Source organism: Balaenoptera borealis, assembly GCF_965194805.1.
Source record: "Balaenoptera borealis genome assembly, chromosome: 5".
NCBI classification, from domain to species: Eukaryota; Metazoa; Chordata; class Mammalia; order Artiodactyla; family Balaenopteridae; genus Balaenoptera; species Balaenoptera borealis.
In genome coordinates, this window is record NC_138862.1 from 11,291,529 (window position 1) to 11,306,725 (window position 15,197).

Genomic DNA, 15,197 nt, shown 5'->3' on the forward strand with positions numbered 1-15,197 from the left:
GAAAGGGTGGGCCAGCGCCTCCTCAGCTTTCCCCAGCCATGGACCCTTGTGAGACGAAGGAGGCTGTTTTCTGAAAAACGCCTAGAAGGAGATGTCAACACCGTACAAGGTGGTGTCTGAGGTTTACCTGCGTCTGTGCCTCGGGGCAGGGCCGGCAGCGACCTCACTTGGACACTCTGCCCCGCTGTGTCACCCACACAGTTTTTCCGATGCTTGGGCCGCTCATGGCAGACTTCCTCCCCTCCCGCCCTCATCCCAGGAGCTGCTGGTAAGGCCCGAATTGTTATTCCTCCGGTCGCCAGTTCTCTACTGGTCCCTCACTCCCCCTACACAGCTCTGCAGCATCCCCGCCCCCATTCTGTTTAAAGGGGCCTTTCCTTGTCATCCTCGGCCCCCCTGAGTCCCTCCACCTTCTGGCCATGGCTGAGGCCTGGCCCTCCTCCAGGTACCCCACTCCCTTCCAGCATCCCAGGGCCAGTGCTCCTGTTGCCACTGCCAGGGTCTGTCACCATCAGAGAGGAGTTCAACATCCCCACAGGTGGCTCCTTTGGCTCCGGGCCACCTCCTGCCTGAACTCCTTGATTCCGGTGAATTTCAGCCCCCACTTCAGCCACCTTCTCCCACACTCACATCAGGACCTTGACCTCCCCTGAATCCCTCTGCCTCTGAAATCTTATTCTCCAGTTTGACGTCTGCATCCACCAGGGTTTTCATTTCAGAACCCTAACCGTTCTACTGCGCAGAATTCCCCACACCCAATCCTGCAGACCTCATTCTCAGCTAGCTGTTAAGGCTGGAAAAAATCCAGTTACCTCTGGCTCACCAAGGGTTGTCTCATCTTGGATTACACGGAACTGACGAATCCTTTTCCTTCCAAGAATGACCATAGAAACATCTATACAGATGAGAATCAGTGTCATGCTCCTAAAGCTATTCTCCTAATGTTACCTCTCCTCCTTCCTATCAAAGTATTGATTTTCAAAAAGTTAAGCCCATGACTCCCATAAAGACATAGAATGAACATGTGTCCAAGATTTATTTAACTCGTGAAAATGAGCCAACCAGTAGGACAGGAAAGGTGGTTCAAAGAGCATGTGTGGAACTTACTGACCTTTAAAAACAGAATGTCAGAATGATGGCTGGGTCATTTGTTAGATACAAAACTGGTTAACGCCCTATGTGAGAATAAAACCATAACTTTCGTGGTTATCTTTTCTAAGGGACAGAAATTGACAAGTTAACATGCATCTTTACTGTGTCTGGGCTTGTCAACTAGTAAATAGTAAAGTCAAACACAGGTACATTCTCCTCAAGAATTAAGTAATCCTTGGGTGAGCCTATTCAACAATGCCTCTGTGAGACGTGGAGAGGACGTGCCCTTTTGCCTTATTTCTAGGCAAATAGTTTGGGATAATTTTTCTTAACAATCCCTAAAAGAAATTCTAAACTAGTTACCTCAAAATCTCCACATTTATTCCTTCTTGAACCTAAGAATAGAAAAAAAGAAAACCCTAAGTGCATCACTCACATTCCATTGGGCTCTTGATGACCAAAGAATGATTGTCACCTGGTAGAACTTCAGACAGCATGACTCAGCGGGAGGACTGGTATTCTGGCAGCCTTCTCATCACACAGATGAGATCGCCACCAGCTCTCCCAAGACCAGTCCTGGCCAAGAACACAGACACTTCGAGTTCCAGGATAGGATGTTCAAGAATGGATTGGGTGAGCTTATACCTTCATTGAGACATCATAGGATTGGAACTTTAAGGAACCTTCTGGAAAGTCTCCCTGGATTTTCTAGGACAGATGGTGTTTCCTATATTTAGTCCTCCCAGGACTGAGCAAGCCCACGGTCAGGTCAGCCCATGCCAGGCTCTCAACAGCCTCCCTAGCAAGGATTTCTTCTTCAAGCTCTCTCTTAATCAATTTAAGGCCATTTCTTCTTCTGTCCTCTGTGAAAATGATTCATAATTGATCAGTGTCTTCATCTAAAACCTCTTTACTCACAATTTTTAAGCCCCAATTTCTTTTATGCTAAATAATCCAAACTGTTATCTTCTTAATTCTATTATTAGTTGTGTTTGCTGAGCCCTCTTGGGTCTCTCCTAAGACCAGGAAGAGCTTAATAAAGCCCCCAGAGACGATGACTTCACAAACCAGTTCTACTATCCTCCGTGCCATATGAGCTTTCTCTGAATCATATTTGCAGAGTAGGAAAGTCGCTGTGATGACCCTTCAGGTTGCTTCTCGTGCTGTTTTGGTTGCTCAGTATTTCTTCGTTGTTCTTGGAAATATTTCTACTGTGTTCTTCAGCACATAGCCATCGTTTTTTAAAAATTAGCAATGATAGTTAACAAAAAAAAGAAAATCAAAAATACCATCATGACACTTCTCAGAGACAACTACAGTTGGTAGCGTGGTACTCAGCACTTTGGTCTTTTATCCTGAGTTTTTTCTTTTTTAAGAAGAGATCAGACTGGACTGGACTGCCCTCAAGCTACTTTTTTCATCCAATAACAGACGGGGTCCCACGCTCTCCCCCTGCTCAGGGCCATCTCACTCTTTCCCAGCTGTTGGGTCACCATCACTACAACCCGCTTCAACACAAAAGCAGCTCCTAGTCTCAGAATCAGTCCTAGCAGCAGTTCAGATTGGCTTAGGAGGCAAAATAAAATGAATCTACCAACACTGATTTATTTAACCAGAAGAGGAACCAGCCCAGTACACGGAGGGCAACACCAGCAAGCACTCAAGACTTGGGCTGAGATATTTATTCAAACCAAAACCTCTCCTTTGTTCCATCTTCTGAGTCCACCCAGGTTTACACGAGGGACCTTCTCTGGGGCACTCTGGTCTCCACAGTGGGTTTTCCGGGCTGCTACATAAGGGCCCTCACATGAGCACCAGTGGATCCTTGCTGCTGAAGGGTTGGCTGTCGTCCTAGACTAGTTTGCTGAATGCCCACACAGTCCTTCCTTGTGGATGACCCTCATGCTGTTTGCTTTTCTTCCAATTTGGTTGCCAACCTAATGCTGTTTCTGTGCTCAAAATTATACCAGACACCGATTTTCTATTATATCCACGAGCTCTCATTGATATTATATTGACCCATCTATGTATTTTTTCCTATCTTTGTAAATCTGGTTCTCTTTTTTGGGGCAAATCTGTTTTATTTTCATATTAAGTTTATGTATCTAAGATACCATTTCACTTTACTCCCATTGATATGTCATAAATATTTTCTCATGCTGTTATATATTGATTTTTTTAATGGTGGTATAGTATGTCCATACACAATTTATCTCAATAGTCGCCTACTGCAGAACATTTAGGTGATTTTCAACTTTTTGATTTTATCAAAGAACAATATGGTGACCATCCTCATACCTTAACTCTGTGCGCCAATCATGATTCAAGGCAAATGCCCACAAGTGGAATTGCTGGGCCATAGGCCATGCATTTATTTGGTGGTTTTTGTTACCTACTGCCAACTTACTCTTGGTAGTTTGTGATTTTACATCCACAGGTATTTTGCTGTATTCATCCTTATTCATCTTTATCCAGTTTTTGACCAATCCATTCTCGCCCTGGGACATACGGAAGACAGGGCCACTGACGTTGGCTCTCTTAGGACGGGAGGTTTCAAAGTCTAGGACTCTAACTTTAGATCTATCATGTTCTCTTGGAAAATTCCTCCTCGTTCATCCAACGGCAATGTGCCAGGCACCACTTCAGGCACTATTCATGCATCCATGAACCAGCCAGATAAAATTCATACCCCAACAGGGCTTACATTCCCACCTGGGAGGAGACAGACACTATAGATACAAGTACATAACACAAGTATCAGATGGCAAAACATGTGCAGTGGTGAAACATACAGCAGAGGAAGGAGGTGGGCTGCATTTCAAAGCAGGGTGGTCAGGAAAGGCCCCGCTGGGACGGTGATACTTGGCCAACCCCTCAGAGAGAGGTGGTGCTGTGCCCCCATCAGGATCACGCACTCTGATCATTCACACACGCTGTGTGGCCTTGAGAGAGCAGTTTAATTCCTCTGTACCTGGGTTTCCTCCACTGTAAAATGAGGGGTGTCAGCCCCCACGGCAGAGGGATGTTCAGAGAACAAGAAGAATTAACTAAGTTAATGTTCATAAAATACTTATAACTGGGCCTGGCGTATAATAAATGTTACATGCGTGTCTGCTAAATAGGAAGATTCGAGGAAGGGCTCAGGCAGGCAGAGGGCACTGCCGAAAGGAAAGGCCTCAGAGCTGGTGTAGCTAAAGTGGAGTGGGGGAGGGGAAGAGAAGGAGGTCAGGTTTTAGACCATTAGAAGGACACTGGCCTTTACTCCGGTGAAACAGGAGCCTCTGGAGGGTTTAAGCCGAGGAGCCATGTGCCCAGGCTGTGGGCTGCAAGTCAGAGCAGGAGGTGCTGAGCAGGAGGAGGGCACCTGAGACGAGGTGGAGTGGATTGAACAGTGTCTCCCCAAATGCATGTCCCCCGGAACCTCAGAATGTGGCCTTATTTGGAAATCGTCTTTGCAGATGTAGTTAAGGATCTTTAGGTGTGATCACCCTAGACTAAATGGTGGGCTCTAAATCAAAATCCGGTACCCTAAGCGGAGGGGAGGGGACACAGACACACACAGGGAAGGAGGCCCCGTGAAGACAGAGGCAGGGATGGGAGAGACGCAGCTACAGACAAGGAACGTCAGGAGCCACTCGACGCTGGGAGCAGAGGATCCTCCTCTAGAGCCTTCGGAGGGAGTCACATTTTAAGCAATCATATTTTCAATTTATATATTGAAACCAGTATATAATTTCTTAATATTATTTCTTAATAACATTATGACCAAGAATTTTATCACATTCATTTTCAGTGCAGTTTGTTGTTTAAAATAATGTAATCATCAAAATGATACCTATTGCTACACAGTTATTAATTAGGCTTCCATATATCGGTGTTTATTTCCTTGTGTTAAATGTATACTTGTATACAAGTATACATTTATACTCAATAAAATATACTCAATAAAATAGCTGCAAACCTTGATTTCATACTTCCAGCCTCCAGAACTGTGAGAGACTGAATTTCCATTGTTTTAAGTCACCCAGATTGTGGTACTTTGTTACAGCAGTCCCAGGAAAAGAATCAAGGAATTGCTTGCTGTGGTCTAGCGGGGAGATGATGTGGTCTGGACCCTGGAGGCGGCTGTGGAGGAGATGAGAACTGGTTGGACTCCAGATACGTTTTGAAGGTGAGAAAACAGGATGGGGACTGGGTAGGGGATGTGGAGGAAAGCGAGGAGTACAGGATGATTCCGAGGTATAGAGATGAATATATATTTAACACCAGAAGCGTGGGTGAGATCACCCTGGAAGTGTGGGCATGAGAGCAGCTGGAGGAGAGGTCTGGGCTGAACCTGGAACAGCCTGACGCTGAGTCAGGGAAGTTGAGGAGGAACCAGCAAAGTGCCCACGGAGGAGACCAGAGTCAGGAGGAGCGGAGTCTGTGATGCCTTAGAAACCAAGCAAGGAAGGCTTTTCAAGGGGGAGGGAGTGAGCAACTGTGCCAGTGCCTCTGATGGGAGAGTAAAATGAGGACTGAGGGGAGCAGTGAGTGGGGCAGGGGGCAAAAGCGAGTTCAAGGGGTTGGGGGGGGGATGTACTTGAATACAAAAGGGCTGAGCTTCTTTTTGCTCCTTTCACCATTATCTTCATTGAGACTGAGAAGAAAGGACGAACGTGGATAACTCTTTTGAGAAGTTTTTTTCAGAGAGAATTAACAGCATGTTTTTGCTGATGGGAATGACCAGAAGACTGAGAAATCTGATGATGCAGGAGGGAGGGGGGAAATTTGCTGGGTGATGCCTCGGCAGGTGCGAGGGGACAGAACTCTGGGCACGGGGAAGGCGTGAGCCCTCTGTAGCATCACAGGCTGTCCACCCAGGACAGGGCTTGGAGGATGCGGTTACAGACGCCGGGAGGACAGTAGGTGTGGTTTGAGCATTTGTGGAACTTTTCTTCTAACTGCCTTAATTTTTTCAGTAAAATAGGGAGTGAGGTCATCAGCTGAGAGTGAAATTGGGCCAAAAGGATACTGGAAATTTGACAAGGGAAGGAAGGAAATATTTGGCCCACAGGTGGTCTCTGAGACCGGTCAGCAGAGATGGGTTTTTCTCCAGCCACATTCAGCTGCACAGGTGCAGGCATAGAATGGGTGAAGCATTTGACTGTAATCAGCAAGAGAGGATCTAGAGAGTTGAGGGGTGACCATAGTGATGGAATTTAAGCTGGAGTAGGGAGGAAAGTGATGGCGTGAGGGAGACGAGACACAAAGAAAAGATGGTAGGATCAGTAGGTCCCGGTGGGGTTGACAGAATAGATTGTGGGAGCTGGGGTTCAAGAGGGAGTGACCTAGAAAGATAAGAAAGGGAAATTGAGATGTTGGGTGATGCAGCTATTGGTAATGACAAGGTCTAAGGTATAACCAGGGAGCAGGTGACAAAGGGAAGATGGATGGTATGACCACTGGAGCAGAGGTGATCAGGTAGTGGAGAGGCCAGCGTATTAGAGAGGATCACCTAAGTGGATACTGAAATCACCCAGAATCATATGAAATTGGGTGGAAAGAGTAACAGTGAGCCAGGAGCTGAAGTCGTCAAGGAACAAGAGGGTGTGGCCTAGGGTCCTCAGATGACAGAAGTCTAGGGAGTTTAGGACAGGACGGGCAATGGTCTGGATGGGGCAGAGAGCCAAGGAGGATGGCTGCTCTGCCTCTAGGCCAAGTGGGAAAGAGGTGATGGGAGAGAAAACAGTCACAGTTGAGAGGGCTCCAGGGGAAGCAGGGGCTCAGGGGCGATCCCAGTTTCAGCTGGGGCAACAAGAAGAAAGAGATGTTTTAGAACAAGCTGAAGAGATAAGAGATCTGACTGATGACTGTGAGTCCCAGGGGCACAGAGAACAGGTTTTGAGAGTGGAGAGAGAGACAGTTGAAAGACAGTACGTCCTGAGCTAAATGTGGATTGGGTTGCCAAGGGTGAGGGACAATCTGGAAATCCTAGCCTGCTCGCGGTGACTCTCATAAACCAGAATAAAGGGCATCGTAATATTAGTCCCAAATTCTCAAGGCAGTAGCAGAGCCAGGCTGGGGGGAGGGGAGGAAGGGGGAAGGCAAGAATGAATGCGGGTGTTGCCAGAAGCATGTAGAATCTGGGATGTGGGACGCCCTTCTTCATTCCTGCCAGTGGTGGGGTGAAGCCAGGGTGGGGTCTTCGGCCTTCTTTTGAACTGCACTTGTATAGAAAGCATTGCCTTTGGTTTCTTAGGTTAGAAAAATAAGGAACAATCCAGGAAGGAAATTAACGAAGTATATAAAAAGGCAATTAACAAGGGAAAAAACAGAATGACCATCAGCGTGAAAATAAGCTCATGCTTATTAATAATAGAGAAAAATGTAAGTTTAAAAGAGAGACAGCTCTCGACACTCGATTGGTAAAGTTTTTTGGTTTTTGTGTTTTTTTTAAATAACATGATTAATACCATGTATTGGGGGATGTTAGAAAACAGGGTCTCTCAAATCTGGCTGTTGGGTGTGTCAACTGGTACAATGACTTTGGAGAGAAATTTGTCAATAACTAGTAAGGATGAAAATGGAAATACCCAATAAGTCAGCAATTCAATGTCTAGTGAAATACTCAGATGTATGCCCTAGGAGATATCTGCCAGCAAGTTCACTAGAGCTTTGCTTGAAACACTGTAAACTTAGACATGCCCATTAAGAGGCAAGTGGCTGGACTTCCCTGGTGGCGCAGTGGTTAAGAGTCCACCTGCCAATGCAGGGGATGCGAGTTCGATCCCTGGTCGGGGAAGATCCCACAAGCCACAGAGCAAATAAGCCTGTGCGCCACAACTACTGAGCCTGCGCTTTAAAGCCCACAAGCTACAACTACTGAGTCTGCGTGCCGCAACTACTGAAGCCTGCGTGCCTAGAGCCCGTGCTCTGCAACAAGAGAAGCCACAGCAATGAGAAGCCCGCGCACCGCAATGAAGAGTAGCTCCTGCTCGCCACAACTAGAGCAAGCCCACACGCAGCAATGAAGACCCAACGCAGCCAAAAATAAATAAAGAAATAAATTTATAAAAAAAAAAAGATCCCACATGCCACATAGCCAATAAGTAAATAAATAAATAATTTTTAAAATGCTATCTTTAAAAAAAAAAAGTATTTGAAGAGTGTTATGAAAACCCTTGAGATATCAGAGTCCTGGGAAGGGGTTGCTCCACTGCTAATCTAATTATCCCTTAAGTAAACCCATTGAATCACCTGCTTCTAAGGCTGAGAGACAAGTGGACGGTGTCCAGGCTCTTTCTGGCCCCATCACCAAACCTTTCTGTCAAGGTTCTTTGTGCTCCCCTCAAAGAGAAGGCCCCTGGCTCATGCAGACACGTGGCTCTCTAGTGGATGGGAGCTGGTGGAGGAGAATGAAAGTGATGACAGGGGGGGAGGCAGGATGGTGAAAGACAAACCGGACAAGCAGAATAAGAACAGTGGTGGGAATAAAAATCTCTGTTGCAAATAGAAGTTGGAGAATTATTGGAAGATGTCAAAGAGGTGCTCAGCAGAAAAACAAAGCACAAAACCCACGTCAAATACAGTCAATTCTTGTCATGCCTGATACTTCTGTCATATACAGTTGCTGCGAATGCTGATTTAGAGAACAATAAAACCACTGCTCCTAGAGGAAATACAGGGTTAGGCTCCTGCGAGCCTCTGACACAACATCTGTGTCAACCCGTCAATACATAATCCTGCTTTATCTGTGTGTTTCTTTCTAATAACCCCTTACTTAATATATATTGTTGATCCATTAACATTGAACAAGGCCTACAGCACCATAACTTGGGCCAAAACAAAGCTAACCTAACACATGTATTTTTTACGTAAGACACATCCCAGCCTTTTTGTGCTTAGGGACAACAGACAGCATTTCAGCATTACACAGTGGGCGGGGCACACGGGTAGGGGCATTTTAAGCAGTAAAATCACCAACAAAAAGCACGCAAATGCAAAAAACACGACACTAAATTGACCAAAAAAAAGACACTTGTGTACAGTGTTAAGACTTGAAATGAGAAGTCGCCTTGTTCATCCTTGGCTGCAAACAGATTCACCAGAGACTCAAAATTTTGCCTCTGTATCTGTGAATGACCGCAAAGACACCGTATTGATTTGGGGGTTACAGATAAACTTTTGCGATTAGGCAAATTCACAAAAACAGAATCTTTGAATAATGAGAATTGGCTGTACCAGTTAACAGTACCAGTTAATCTCTGTCCAAAAAGCAAAATCTAGTCTTCCACAAAGAGGTGCTCACATTTTGGGATCCACATGGACAAACAGTGCTACATCCAAGTCACATCATTTAGCTCAATACAAGTTTATGGAAACAATGGAGTCGCCCACTTATTTGGAATGGAGAGGTCAAGAGCCCATTTTGCACAATTCTGACTTCTGGCATTATCCACTGAACAATGTATCCTTGTCTTTTCCACTCACAATGCAATCATCTCAGGGCAAATCTCTGGGAAATGAAGTGAAATCACATTTCCTTCCCCAGAGGAGACACGGCTTAGCCCCAGGTGTTCTGGAGAAAAGGGTTCAGTTGCAGTACGCAGACAATTCTGCCCCTTTGCAGCAACCCAAAGGTCTTGAGCACTTTGGACACTCCGTCTGGCTTCAGGAGTTTGACTTTTGTTAATCTCCCTGTTGGGTTGTGGGGAGCTGGGAGTGTGCAAGGTTATCTAGGTATTGCTGCTGTTACTATAAACTTAGGGGCTGATTTTTGGGGTCATGGCGCAGCTCTCCAAAAACCAGACCTCACCACCACCCAAGAACTTCCTGGTCACCACACCGTTTTCCTCCTGTGGACTCACAGGATGCCTTGTGCCTGTGTTTTGGTCTAAGTCCTCATGCCTTAAAACTTTGTTCTCAGAGCAAAAAGAATGCTGGCAATTCAAGCTCAGCAAATGACCAAGCTGGCCTCTGGAGCTCCCTTTGCTGTTTTCTTGTGATCAAGTACAGCGCCTATTCTGTTTAGAATTAGAGTGATAGCCCCACAGAACCCCCTGGCAGGCTGTGGAAACAGCTATCCTTACCAGAAGATGAAGAGTGTGCAAAGCCTCTGAGAAATTCTCTTAACCCTTCCCCATCTCCCTATCCTGCCAACCAGCAGGATGGCTGAATAACCCTCCACCCAAAACCCCAGCAAACTGTGGGCACAGTGGGACCTGGTCCAGGGCCTGATAGACTTGGAAAGGCTCTCTGAGACCAGCTTGTGCACTGGAGGCTGAGAGAAGATAAGAAACTGTCCATGATCATGTGGTCCATTGAGGTCTCTGACCCAAAGTTCTACGCTCATCCCACTACTACGTGTTTTTCAAGGTGACTGAGAATCTCACAAATTGCCCTGGAAACTCCCCACTATCAGCACCACACTGGCCTGTTTCCGGGTGCAGAAAACAGGGCAGGGGGTGGCAGGTGGCCTTCCAGGTGGATGCCAGGTGCAGTCATCTCTCGCTGAGCCCTCCGAACACAAATGGTTACAGCCCAGACCACAACAAGGAGAGGATGGTGCGTACTTTCCAAATGCTCCCTCACACCATTTCAGAGCACCCCCAGGTCAGGTAGGGGCCATGGGGCAAGCACTACACTGTCTAGTCCCCTCTGTCTACTGCTGGTGGACATCTGGAAACCTTGCCTCAGTCCTCTTTGTACTTCTCCATGATGAGTCTGTATAATCCTTTCTTTCTCAAGAACATGTGGGCAGCATGGGGGGTTGGTCAATTAGGAGGCACCTTTCAGAACAAGTTAATATGCATAGTACTCATTCTTGGTTCTTCAGAATGGTCCCTTCACTTCAAGAAACCCTTAGCAGCCACAAAATGTCTCTTCACCAACAGATGGCAGCTTGGACCCTCCCTGAATTTCCAGGCTCTCCTGCACCCCAAGCCCTTTCCCGCCATCACACCATACCTGCCCGCTCCCAGGTGTTTCCAAAACACACTTTAGCCACCTCCCATCTTCCACCACCCATGCTCCCCACTAGTTGCTCCCATGCCAGCTTAAACGCCATCTCTGCCGGAAAACTTCCTACCTCCCCCCGACTCCAAGTACTAACGAATCCAGTTCTTCGTTTCCACAGCGCTTGGTATGAACCTCAGTGATTATTTTTATTACGGCCTGTCTTCAGATGGCTGAATATTTCCACCTCCCCCATCTGTGAGAGCCTTGGGGTCAGGGACACAGCCCATTCGTCTTTGTATCCTGCCCAGGGCAGCACCTGCCATGTGTGTGCCCTATAAACACACCCCTGGGGTAATTTGGAGAGAAAAAAGCTCTGTGGGAAATTATGGAACAGTTTGGAAAACCATGACAAAAGGAGGCCTATTCTCCAGGGTACACTAACTTTTCTTCTGGTGTTCTCAGGACTTCCCTTTGAGGACCTGAGATTAAAAACACTCCCAAGGAGTCCCAGATCCCCTGTCTCCCCTCCTATAGTGATGAAGCCCGGGGTCTTGGTCTAGGTGCGGGACAGGAAGGGCACAGGGTAACAGGTCAGTCAGCGTGGCCCGGGCTGCAGGGACAGGCAGAGGCCACCTCTAGAAGGGTATGGTGTGCCCAAAGTGGACATTCAAATCCCCAATCCCAACTCCTCCCTTGGTAGCTTTGGAGGAGTCACTTATTTTCTCTTAGCACTTGGGTGCCCCATCTGTAAAATGGGTATAATACTGGCCTCAGGGAGTTGGGAGGAGGGGAAAGGCATAATGTCCATGTTGAGCTTTTGCTGAAGGTGTGTGTGGTATCCCTCAGGTGTGTCAGGGTGGATAACTACTCTTCTAGACTCAACCAGAAGCATGGACATACAGATCATGCTTTCAGTGCTCCTCTATCTTTTAATTGGTATTTCATCTCAATCAACACAAACCTGGTCTTTCAGCAAAAGGTTCACTTGGGCCTAGTGGTCCTTCCTTGTGGACATTCCACGGGACAGGACTTCATCGTCTCGGATTCAGATGCTTCCGTGACCTGACAACGTCTCCAGGAAGCAGCTTCCAAGGCACCCCTGGGACTAGCTTCTTGGGTCCACAGCCTCCATCTTTCTCGACCTTCCTGAGCCCACCTTATGAAGAAAAAAAAAAAAAAGTACTTCTGGAAGCTCAACTCTGTTCCAAGTGGACCACAAATAGGGTAACAAATCTAAGAGGCCCCAAAAGGGAGTGCTCTGGAGTTGCTGCTTCACCCCGAGACCTGGCCTCTTGTGCTTCTGCGTCTCCTTTCACTTCAGCAGACTCCTATCCCTTCGTGTTTATTCTCGGGAGTTTCCATCCAGTCTCCCAGATCTGGCCCCCCAATTCCTCATCCTGCCCGCTCCACCCTCTGGTCTCCAGCTCAGGGCCTCGAGGCATCTGCACGTGCTGTGCCATCTGCCGACACCATCACATCACGGGACTGGCTCCGCATCCTGCAGGTCTCAGCTTCCCTGTCCCCTCCCGACCACGTCCTCTGCTCTTTCCCTTTGCAGCGCCCCCCATGTGGCAACACCCACGCCACTCTGCCTTCCCAGCTATCAGCCCCCCAGGACTGTCTTTGTCCGCTGCTCTACTCCCAGCACTTCACTGATAACCGTCCACTGAAGGGGCAGACCACCCAAACAGTGCCTCTGCCTGCCGCCAACCCGGGCAAGGGGACCCAGGGCAAAGATGCGGCCCGGAGGTGACCTGCACATAGGCCCTGCTCAAACCCTGGCATCCCAATAGGCTGCAAGGGGGCAAGGGCCCCTTAGTGGCTGAAGGTCCAGCTATGAATCAGCGCCTCAGGGGGCAGGGACAGTGGCTTCATTTTGGAGGGGAACTGGCACACAGCACAGTTGTCCTACTTAGCCAGCCTCCTTCCTAAGCCGCTCTAAACTGTGCCACAGGATTCTGAACACTCGATGACCTGGAATGCCCGACAGAGTCCGTCGATTTCCTAGGGGCTAGCAAGTGCAGCAAAAGAAAGTGCCAGCACCACACTCAGGACACGAGGACAACTGCTACTCTCTGAGTGACACTAACTCACCCCTGTCACCCAGGTGCCTTGTTTAACCAGAGAGGACAGTGACAACCTCAGTGCTACTGGATAGAAAAGACTCCATGGCGTCAGGGTCCCCAGTTCAAGATCCCAGCTGTCACTTGGTACTTGTGGGGTCAAGTTCAAATCCCTTGGAGTCTGTTTTCTCATGCAAAAAACAGGGCATAACACCACTCCCTCACAGAGCTGCTGAAAGGGCTAAATGAGGTGACAGATTAAGTGTGCGCAGCACAGCGTACGGCACGCAGCACGCACATAATACACTGCAAGGAAAACGTAAGATGCACCTCAGATAGCACCTGAGTGAAAGTACATCGAGACCCAAGCCATTTGGTGGAAGAGTTTGTGCTCCCTCGAGCCCTGGCTGAGAGCCTGCGCTTTCAGGAAATTCCTAATGAAACAGGAAGAAGCATATTTTCCCCGATAATCTCCACTTTATCCCTTTTATTTCCAGTGTACAGTTCTTAATGACCCTCTTGACTGAACTATTGCTCTTCAAAGAGACTTTTTAATAGCTTTTTGCTTCTGGAGGAAGTTGAAGCTGGATGCTGCCCGGGCTCTTAAGAATAAGCAAAGTGCGGAATCTGATCGTCCAGGGCAGAGACAGGCAGCATCACGGACGGAGGAAGCCCTGGACTAGTTTGGAGCTGGGCTCCTCCTGGCTGTTGGGGCACCTCTCTTGCACATCTGCCTGTGCTTCAGTCTCACCATTAAAAAGAGGCAGAGGCCAGATCTCTGGGCCCCCTCCTGCTTTGACATGATCTGACTGTGTAATTAGTACAAACAGAGATTCGACTTAGTAACTGGCGCTTCCCCCAACAACTTGTGTGCAGAAGCTTCGTCGTTTGGGCTGCTGATGGACACCCCGTGCAGGGCCCCGCTGTGGGAAGATGGAAAGGCCGGTCAATTTCTTCCAATTCACCAGCTCTGAGGAGACTGAGGAGGAGATGCCAGTGACTGTTGCAGGAAAAAGCCTCATCCTCACCCACCACAGAAGCCATCCCACTGCCAGGGACCCGAGGTCCCCAGCTTCCCAGGCCTGGGGCAGAGACCACATATGGAACTTCTTAAAGGAGAATTCTCAGACTGTGGTATAAATTCAGGCTCACAGAACAGATTATCTGGCACTGACCAGAAATGAAATTTCAGTTGGTTTCTAGATCAGTTTTCTGGTAGGTTGAGGGAATAAGGGTTTGGGGCACATTAGAGCACACCCACTGCGTTCTCTTCCGTAACTTGCCTCGTTACCAGTGTAGTCAGCTGAAGCCAGGATGCTGGATGTTGACTTTATTTCCTTCTCAGCTTTGCTGTCTCTGGCTTGGTATTGCTTATTCCTTTATGTGAGTTATACCAAGGTTACCACGTAAAATACAGGACATCCAGGTAAATCTGAATGTCAAATAGACAATGCATCATTTTTTGCTATAAGTGTACTCCATGCAATATTTGGAGCATACTTATGTGGAAGCTGACTCATTATTTATCTGAAATTCAAATTTAATTGGCCATCCTGCATTTTTATTTGCTAAATATGATAACCCTAATTAAATCAATTTTAAGCAAAGACTAGCTGCTTCTTAGTCTCAAAGTATTAACAACATTTCAAACTCAACTTCCCCTGCCAACACAAAAATGTCTCAAAGCAAAACCTATCTTTTTATTTCTAGGACAATGTCGTTTTTAAAAATAGGTCTATGAGTATCAAATAAAAACAATAACAAAAAAGATGTATCTTGGGCTTCCCTGGTGGCGCAGTGGTCGGGAATTTGCCTGCCAATGCAGGGGACACGGGTTCGAGCCCTGGTCTGGGGGGATCCCACGTGCCGCGGAGCAACTAGGACCGTGAGCCACAATTACTGAGCCTGCGCGTCTGGAGCCTGTGCTCCGCAACAAGAGAGGCCGCGATAGTGAGAGGCCCGCGCACCGTGATGAAGAGTGGCCCCCACTTGCCGCAACTAGAGAAAGCCCTCGCGCAGAAACGAAGACCCAACACAGCCATAAATAAATTAAATAAATAAATAAATAAAAATTTTTTTAAAAAGGCCTTCCAAAATGAAGGG

The 15,197-nt window shown here is 47.4% G+C and overlaps 2 long non-coding RNA genes across 2 annotated transcripts in view; one reads left to right on the forward strand and one right to left on the reverse strand.

Annotated features, from left to right (window-relative positions):
* Positions 1-15,160, reverse strand: part of LOC309630200 — a 40,931-nt gene extending 25,771 nt beyond the window's left edge. The window contains exon 1 of the long non-coding RNA XR_014245527.1: positions 11,993-15,160. This is a non-coding gene — a long non-coding RNA (uncharacterized lncRNA). The remainder of the gene's footprint in view (positions 1-11,992) is intronic.
* Positions 197-15,166, forward strand: LOC309630199. Its single transcript, XR_014245526.1, has 2 exons — positions 197-1,725; positions 5,144-15,166. It is a non-coding gene; the product is annotated as an uncharacterized lncRNA (long non-coding RNA).
* Positions 15,167-15,197: the final 31 nt, after the last annotated feature.